The sequence below is a fragment of the Neofelis nebulosa genome, chromosome 14, assembly GCF_028018385.1.
Source record: "Neofelis nebulosa isolate mNeoNeb1 chromosome 14, mNeoNeb1.pri, whole genome shotgun sequence".
NCBI lineage: Eukaryota > Metazoa > Chordata > Mammalia > Carnivora > Felidae > Neofelis > Neofelis nebulosa.
The window spans coordinates 14251828-14261497 of NC_080795.1; the positions used below are offsets into that span (position 1 = coordinate 14251828).

General features: G+C 40.4%; 1 pseudogene; it reads left to right on the forward strand.

Annotated features, from left to right (window-relative positions):
• Nucleotides 1-1071: 1071 nt before the first annotated feature.
• LOC131495181 (U4 spliceosomal RNA) lies at nucleotides 1072-1148 on the forward strand (annotated as a pseudogene).
• The last annotated feature ends 8522 nt before the right edge of the window (nucleotides 1149-9670 follow it).

Genomic DNA, 9670 nt, shown 5'->3' on the forward strand with positions numbered 1-9670 from the left:
CAGACTTACACAGTACAAACTGAAATTTCCTCCCAGGGAGGTAGCCGGTAAGGAATGAGGCCAGGCCCGTATTATGACATGGCACCATGGAAGGAGGTAGGGCAGCCTTCTCCCATTGAGGGCATTGATGTTTCTGGTCTAGATCTTTATATCCTCAGGGCCCTCAGTGCTCAGCTGCACACAAAATACAGTTTTTTATATGCTCTGTTTATCTTGTGATCCATACTAATCTCTCCATGCTCTAGTGACTTACCTCTTACAGGATTTGGGGACCACACAGGCCAGTAAGTTCTTTCCCTTTATAACCTGCCATCCAAAGACATTTTTGATGCTCAGACAATTCCCTGCTGTTTACAACATCAGAGGTGTCCTCCAAATAATTTTCCCCTCTTAACTTCAATAGTACCATTTCTACTTTTCATCTGACTTGGTAGCTAATAAATTGGGACAGGAGAGAGAGAGAGAGAGGGAGAGAGAAAAAAAAAACCTCCTTTATTTTCGTCTCTTATTTTATTTTATTTTTTGTTTTTCAGGGGTTATTTGCTAAAATATGGTCTTCAATATGTTCTTACTTTCATATTTTCATTTTTTTTTACATTTTGTGAATTTCTTTCATCACTTATTTCTATTTTGAAAGTGAATCTATAATTCCATAGAAAACATTATTGAAAGGTATTTTAATTCTTTGATGGCTTCCTTCTCTCATTAAACTTAGTCACCTTGATTTATAAACTCTTGAGAGAATATACATGTTTCTCAAAAAATAGGTATATTCAGCATTAAAAAACACAGTGGAACCCACAAGAAGTTTTATTTTTTCATGGACTTGAGTGTACAATGATTTGATCATTTCCCCAAGTCATGGGACATATATATTAGTAAAGACAGATTTAGCATCAGCAAGAGAAAGCCCTTCTCCAACTGGCTTAACAATGAGGAACTTCCTTGTTCCATGTAACAGGAAGCTGAGGACTAGCACAGGATCCAGGGAAGGATGAGGGGCTCCTGCTTACCTTGTGTGCTTTCTACTGGATCTGCCTTCACCTGTGTTGGCTTCATTCTAGATTGTGAAGCTTTGCGCAGTGGCAGTATCGTAGCCAATGAGGTTTATCCGAGACGCGATTATTGCTAATTGAAAACATTCTTAGGTTGTGAGCAAGATGCCTGCAGCAGCTCCCGATATGGCAGTGTCCAGGGGACCAAGAAAGGGCTGTCTCTCCTTGTGCCTCCTTCTTAGGACCAAGAAGCACTTTCCCAAAAGCCCTCAGTTTTTCTTTCACTGGAATTGACTAGGGCAGGATCACATGACCATCCCTGACCCAGTGATTGGTAAAGGGAATTTGTGTGGCGTGATTGAGTAAGGCTAATCGTTTTGGGGGCCCTGACCCTGCTTCCAGATTCCTCATTTCACTTATCCTTAGTCAGGCTAATCGTTTGGGGTGGCCACGTACCTCTGAAGACACACCCAAATTTCAGTGTCACGTGGTGTTCTAAGATTCATTTCATTTCATGCTCTAATGTCAGGTTGGTTAAAGATCTGATGGCATTATTAGGCACCTCACCCTAATACCAAGCAAAGTTCAGGCTGGTAGGAGGGGAGATGGAACTTCTTTGGGATACTATCAACTCTTAGGGTTACTTTGCCAGACACATTTTGTAAGGGATGCCCACTATCCAGAGAAGCAAGTGATCCAGGGATGATAGCAATCCTCCCTTACATTTAATTTGGTGTGAGTCAGAGAACATAAAGCAGAATTCTGGATTATTCATATGAAACTCTATTAGGACCTAACTACTACAAGGTAATTATTTACAAAAGAGTCTCCCTGTGCAAGGCCAAATTAAAAAAAAAATGGACAGTTTTTTTTTTTCTCACGAAACCAGTTCCTTCTCAATCTTTCTCATTCCTGTCCACCTATATGCCTGAGCCACAGACATGGCCATCAGCCTTGATTCTCCCCCATTCCTCATCCTGCAGTTCTAATTCATCAGTGAGATCACACATTCTATTTGCAAATGAAGCAGAATTCCTCCACTTCTTTTCAACTGCGTTCTACCTTCCTCGTATTAGCTCTGTGGCATGGGCAGTGGGATGGGTTGCCTGATGATCTCAGTGCACACCCTGGCTCCATCTGTGCTGCTGTTCAACCCTCCATTCCTAAAACAGCCTCCAGTGGAACCTTAACACATGTAAATTGCACATCGCTTCTTAAAACCTTTTAATGACTTCGCGCTGCATTAAGAATAACATGCGCTCTCTTGGCCATGGCTGGCAATGTTCTGCAGGTTGTGACCCTGTGTACCTCTGCAGTCTCATCTGGTGCCATGTTGCCTTCACTCCAGCCACACGGGGCTGCTTCTGTGGCTTGAACAGAGTTAAATTGTTTCCATCATGGGGTCTTCACTTATACTGTTCCCTCTACTTTGACCATCGTTTCCTCTGTTCCGTTTACAGCAGCCTCCTGGGCTGGTCTCCTCCTAGTCATTACTTTTTCATAGTGGCTTTCTCTTCTCACCTTGTTTACACAGAACTGCTCCTTTGGAGGAACAGAGGGGTTGTAATTTTAACCTATTCTTTGCCCACATATGCCTTTCCTCAGTTTGTAATTATGTGCCTTTTTGTTTCCCTATTTGTTATCCTTATCCCTCTTTAGACCTGATGCTCCATGAAGGCAGAGGCTATGTTGATCCCATTCAGAACTCTACACCATTCTTAAGAGCAGGGTCTGGGTCCCAGCAGGTATACTCTATGGATAGGAGCGCCATGAACAAATCCCCTGTAAAGCGGTGATTCCCTTGAGTGGAGGCAGTCTCCCTGCATTCCTGGCTGCATCTACACCACATACTATGTCCTCAGTACCTGTTAATTGTTAAACAAATGGATATCTCTTATCAGAATAATAAAAGTTAGCGTTTGGCTCTAGATTCATGAAACATAAGAATGGATTTCTCATTATTTGAAGAAATTCAATTGTATCGTTAGCAAACATTCAGCAGAGCTTGTGACATTTTCAGGTAAGTTTAGTACGACTCTGGCAAAATAGTGCAACACTATTTCTTTAATGAGGAAAGAGAACACTTGAAGAGTTAGGAAGTCAGAAGAAAATAATCACGAACAAAGAGAGTGGGAGAATCAATTCATCTAAATTTAACTTGATGTATGAAGCATCCTAATAGATTCATGAAAGGTTAAAAGCAACTAGAGATAAACCTCTGGTGAATATAATCAAAGATAGGCCTTGTCTTTTTTAGGGTCCCATTTTGGACTACTTCATGGCTAGTGAACCTGTTTGTCCATGTTGATACATACTAACACTTACATCGTATTTGCCATATGTCAAGCATTCTCTTAGTACATTAACTCATTTAAGACTTCTACAGTCCTATCAGAGAGGTTCTATTATTATGCCTATTTTATTGAGACATAGAGAGATCAAGTGACTAACCAAAGATAACACAGCTAGCAAGTGGATTTCAAACACTGGCCTATAATTTTTGTAGAGCAGAAGACTCCCTTAGATCACCACAACCCAAGAAGCTAAATAAGAGTATGAAGGAGAGTTTATAAATGTTAATGATCACTGCCTTTTCTATGGTCCTTGTTCACTGGGTCTCACAGAAAGGAGCACTGTCAACAATTTAAAAATAATTTTAAGCATGTGCAAAGTAATGTAAACACATGAATGTATAAAACATAAAATGAAATGATGGTTTGCACAGTTCCTTAGAATAGAATCCTAGTAGTACTATTTGACTGCTGGTCACTAATTGATTAATAAAGTAGGGAGAGATGAAGAGACAGGAGCCTTCAGGGGAGCTGGCCCAAACCGAGGCCAGCTACGCCTGCTCTGCTCTGCTTAGCTCTGTGACCTTTACTGCCTTGGATAGCAGATTCTTCAGCAAATTAGGGCACCAGGTTGGATGACCTCTAAGTCTGGCCAACTATAGCCTTGAATAACTCTATACAAAGGTACCAGTGTGTTAATAGAAGAAAAAAAGTTGTATTAACTCTCCTTTTATTTTAGACTGAAGTTTTCAGGAAGCCATCTTAATTCTGTCAGTTCTAGCTCTGTAATGTGTCTTGCCTACACAGTCTTCTTTAGTCTTAATTTCCCCTGAACCCACTTTTTACACTGTCCCCAGAGAGGCTTTTTGGAAATAAAATACTTGGCCTTATCATTCCCCTGCTTAAAAATCTTTAGTAGCTTCCCTCTTCCCAATACAAGATGTTCATGATGAGATAGGAGGAGGTGTTCCTACCTTAAACCCTGTACTCTTGTGCACCAAGCTATATGCATCCTTGGAGTGTTCCAAACGATTTCATATCCTCATGCGTTTTCTCTGGTTGTTCCTTCTGCCCTGAATCCTACCCCTCTATGCCCCTTGGTTGTATGGTGAAGATTTTCAACACTTAGGAAAATGTCAGTTCCCCTATGAGACTTTCCTATCTGGATCTCTCGTGTAACAGGTTTCCTTTCTACCTTACCACAGATAGAATGGACTATTCCTTCTTTGGGGTCTCCACTGCCCCCAGGCCCTAATTTTCTATTTGAGACACTTCAATACTTGTCTGTTGACTCCTTCTAACATTGCTGACTGTAAAGAACAATGTTACATCCACTTTTACTTTTTGTTGTGTTTAGCATGGTGTCTGATAACATGGTAATAGCTGATTAATTATAAACAGATGAATAAAAGCATGAATAGAGTGAATGAGTAAACATCAATTGTCTAAAAAGTCTATCTTGCTTTTAAATTTTAAAGGCTTTGGCTGAATGCATTCTGAGATGGGGACAGATAAGAAAAAAATGTGAGTAAACAGTGGAAAAATTTTGTAGGGAGGAGGTCTTTCATTGCATCGTCCATATTGTTTTCAGCTGCTTCTGCTACTATTATTCTTCTGGCTCTTGGAAATAAAAATTTTAGAATTTTCTGGTGCCTGATATGGCATAAAGGCTCCAATATGTCTTTTGAAAATATTCTTATTTCATTTGGACAGAGAACCTGAAATGCTGGATAAGAGGGCATATGCTACATTGGGAATTAACTGGAGAGAATAGTGGCTCAGAATTCAATAATTATTTTAGGCTGCCTTTTCAACTTCAAGAAACCCAGACACTTATATGGTTTTGCAATATTGCAGCAAATGGACCAGAGCACAGATTCCAATATGTGAAAGATAGATTTTACACACATGCTTACATTTCTGATTAATTTATTCATTATTCGACTGACATTCATTGAACATCTTCTTCTGCCAAGCACTACACTAGATGCTTTGGATTAAAAAAGTGGATCAGAGGATAGCACTTTGATTCTTCCGGACAAAGTCCTTGATGCTTGGAGAGGCATTGTATTCAACGCTGGGCCCATGATTGCCCCTACCTAAACTCCCAGGAATCCCATTTCCTGTTGGACGTCTTGCTGGCTTTATCCCATTTACACAGCCCTCTGCTAATTCCTCAAATACCCCAAAATGTTCCCACACTTGGGCCTCAAAAAGGTCTGTTCCCTGCTTGTATCCTTCTTATCAGAGAACTCCACTCCTCTTTTAGGACTTAGTGTAGATGTCAGTTCCTTAGAGAAGCTTTTCCTGATCCCAGGATCAGCTCAGCCCTTCAGACTGTAGACACAAACCTTATTAGAACCACAATTAGTTAATAATGCATGTAGTTGTTTAGCATCTGGTTTCCTGTCGGAATAGGAAGTATAGGAGGGGACCATCTGTGTGTCCCTTTTCCCTCATGTACTTCCAGAGTTCGGCACTGCGCTGGTATACCGGTATATACATTGATGCAAACAGTGGCCTTTGATAACCGTTTGCTGAATGAGTAAATGAAATAATAATGGTAGAATTACTAGCATGGACCACTTCCACGCTGCCAGCTCACAGCTTGAACCCTGCTGTCCCTTTTTCATATAGAAATGCTTGGTGATGTAAGGACACCCACTCCGAGAGGCTCTCAGGGAACAATTCCTTGTCTTAAAGAGCCTTGTTACATATTTGAGCTTAGTGATAAGGCCCTGTGGCTGCTGGCAATACTCTGGCTCTCTCTGTCTGTGCTAGGTCCTTCTCCGATGAAAGGAATGGAGAGGAGGGAGTAATTGATCACCCTGCCCAATCCAACATAATCTTAGAAGCATAGGAAAAGATCAGCTTTTAGTATAACAATAACAATCTCTTTCCCTGCATGGAAGATAGAATTGAGTTACTCATTTGTGGTTAAAACAGGACTTGTAAAATAACCAATCTAGCAAAGGCAGTGAGAATCAGAAGCAGAAACCAAAACATGTAACAATTTATTTTAGAAAAATGTCCTACAAAGCAATCTCACAGTCGAAACTCGAAAGGCCCCAGATATAATCACGTTCTGTAGAGGCCCTTGAAATTGACTCTGGCACTGAAGGGATTCTAAGCAATATTACCCATGGAGGAAGAGGAATGGGGTATCGATCACAGTGTCATGTTCCACCTCCTTCTCAAATTACAAAGTTGGAAGCAGTCCAGAGTTGAGGAATGGTGCCCTTATTCTGCTTGTATCCACCCTGCACGGGTTAGAAGGGTCGGCTAGGCGGTGTCTTCTTAGGGCTTGTTTTCAGACAGCCCATCTCTCATGATTATCTCAGCATCCCTACTCCTGGCCAGAAAGATGGATGCCCGTGAGATCTTTTCCGGGATGCCTTCTCATTTCTCTGTATCACGGTGGCTCTAAATACCAGGTTGCCGTAAAGTCTCTAAAGTTTTCTTTTTCGGAGGGGTTTGTTTTGGGAAGTCTCGCCAAGCACAGAGAGCACAGCAGAACACAGCATCTCCTTCCTCCGCGGAGACGCACAAACGCAGTAGGACATAATTTCAGCTGAAGCTTTGTCTGCTTACGTGACTTTCAGAAATCGTGTTATGATAAATATCCGGGGATACGGTTTTCTATGATTCTAATCAAAATCCAAGTTGTACCCATTCTCTTAAGCCACTGTCTTGTACTCCCTAGTGATTCCAAGGGTCCATATGCTTTAGGTGGAGTTTTACCACCTCTTTGCAAGCTAAGCCCTTTTGGTTTACCTATACCAACAGCCTCAGTGTCACCTAGGTGAAGTGAAAATTCTTGGATACCACCCCAGACCTACTGAATCATAGTGTGGGAGTGGGGCCTGCGGTCTGTATTTTAACAGATTAGCTGGGTCAACTTGTCTGAAGTTTACCTTTGTGTTGACTGAAATAAAAAAATGGGCTTCCTAATCAAATTAGTAGTTCAAAAAAGATTAGGAGGCAGTGGTTTAAGCTTCCCAGTACAAAACTGAATAACACAGGTTAAAGCAACATTATTTACCTAATCATAATAAATGACTGATCATAAGTGGTTTTATTAAATGGGTTAATATGTGTAAAATCCTTAGAATAGTGCCTGACACAGGATAATGCCTGGTTCAGAAAACCGTCTACTCTTTCTTTCCAATGCCCCAGGCTAGAGGTTGGCACCTAAGGTGACTTTGCGGGATGTCAGCACCCCTGACAATTTGCAGCACCCTACATGCGTGAAGATGACCTTCTTCTCGCCCGTCCCCTGCCCACTGCCGGTGGGAGTTGACCAGAATAAGACATGGATTTTTGCCGGAGTAAGCCAAAGAGAACTTGAGTTCCTTCACCATGTGATTGAATTCTGCATCTGTTTAAATCTCCAGCATGAGTGTTAACACGAGAGTGGGCTGCTTTAAAGTTTCACCCAAAGACATTTCTGTGGCAAGGGTCAAAGGTAACATGTAAGTAGCTGAAAAATTCCGTGCTTTTCCAGGGCATCATGAATATCCCCATTGCAGCTACTTCTCTCTGTTACAACTGGTGTAGCGGTTAAATGGATGGATTCTGTATTTGAACAGATATGCATACAAATTCCACCATTTACTAGTTGCATTACCTCAGCAAAGCCACGGAACATTTCTTCATTAGGAAATGGGGATAGAGTCGTTGTGGAGATAAATGAGATAAATGTGTTGGAAAGTGCTTACCACAATGCCTAGCATGTAGTCAACACTGTTGCTGTTACTTTAAATAGATTTGGAATGAAGAGGGGGGAAAAAGATTAACATCCTATTTCAGAAGTGCCTTCCCCCACTCCCATCCCCAAGTTGGAGAGTCTGTGCCTCGTGCCAGAATCATCTTGCAGGATAGAGGTTATGTGCCAAGCATGAAGGGAGTGCGTTTGTAGGAGAAATAGAAAAAGACGAAGGGAAACTTTGTCTTTCCATATGCAGACACTTGCATAATATTTCCTTCTTGAGTTCTTGAATCCCAACGAGAGAACTGAGCGTGTGTTTGGGAAGAAGACTCATGAATTAATATTTTTCCCAATAGAGAAGCTCACAGAAACTTTGAAGTGTTTATTAAAGAGTTGATAATGAGGAGAAAACTTTTTGAAAATCATATTAAAAAGTACCTCCCAAACTGCTTCAATAATTTAACCTTGGAATCACAAGACTCTACTGGAATAGAAAGAATACATTTTTCTCTCTCCCCGCGGTCCCTGGTGTATCACATGCATGCTGAGAGCAATGATGGCCTCTTTCTAGGAGTTAGTGGTGAAATGATACTCTTTTTGTGACCAATCGAATAATTACTAAAGTTGAAATTTGTAATCCTGATATCGAATATTTCATAATGACATCAATTTAAACTTAATACTGCTCTTATCTTTTGACAAAAATAAGGTTTAATGTGCCTTTTCTCCTAGAGGGGGTGAAATAAGGAAAGACTTTATTATACAAGATAATTAAAATTCTTCCTGAGGTTAAAAGTGATTTAAAAAGAATCACAACATGAGATAATTAGGCCTTATTAGACACTTTATCTGCTTCACTGAAGTCACTTTTTCCAGGATGATAAAATGTGCCTTTGTCTTTTTTTAGAAAGCTGGATACCAAATTTGGGGAAAAAAATGATCTTTCCTCCTCCTCTTAGACTCAGCACATGACTGTGTGAATGGATTTGGGGAAATAATTTAATGACAGGGTTACAGTTTCCAAAAGCTAGACCTTTATAGAATGTGATGGTTTTCCAGTACTTATTCATTTTTCTAGTGGAATTACATTTTATCCTCTATTTTTAGTTGGTTAATAGAAAATGATATGAATTTGTGTTTTCTGATTTTTTTTTTTTTTCCCCTGACAGGCAGAATAATAACAGATTAGTTTGGGGATGTTTAACAAAATCCTTTTGTCACTTGACAGACTCGTTTATGCTTTCTTGTGCCATAACAGGTAAGGCAAAGAATGTCAGTGTTTGTATTTTTAATGTCTAATGAACATGTAATATAGGTTATTACAATAACCGTGCAGTAGTGGATAGTGTTTTTTAGATGAAAAGCGGTTCGGGCATTTAAAGCACATGATGTTTTTGTAAAAGGAAGCAGGTACCCTAGGAGCATGGGAGTTTTGCCAGAGTTCTAAACTGTATCCCTACATGAGGTCTGATATTGCTTTTCTGTTCTGCTTTTAGGCCCAATGACGGGAATGCTGTGACTGCCACCCTCGGCTAATGGCTCTTTGAGCCTCCAATGGATTTTAACAATGTTCAATGCAACTAGCAATAAGTGAATCACATAGTGCTTGTTTGTGCCATAAATATCCAACTTATTTTTATCTATTGATCCGTGAATGAAAAGAAATTGTTATACTT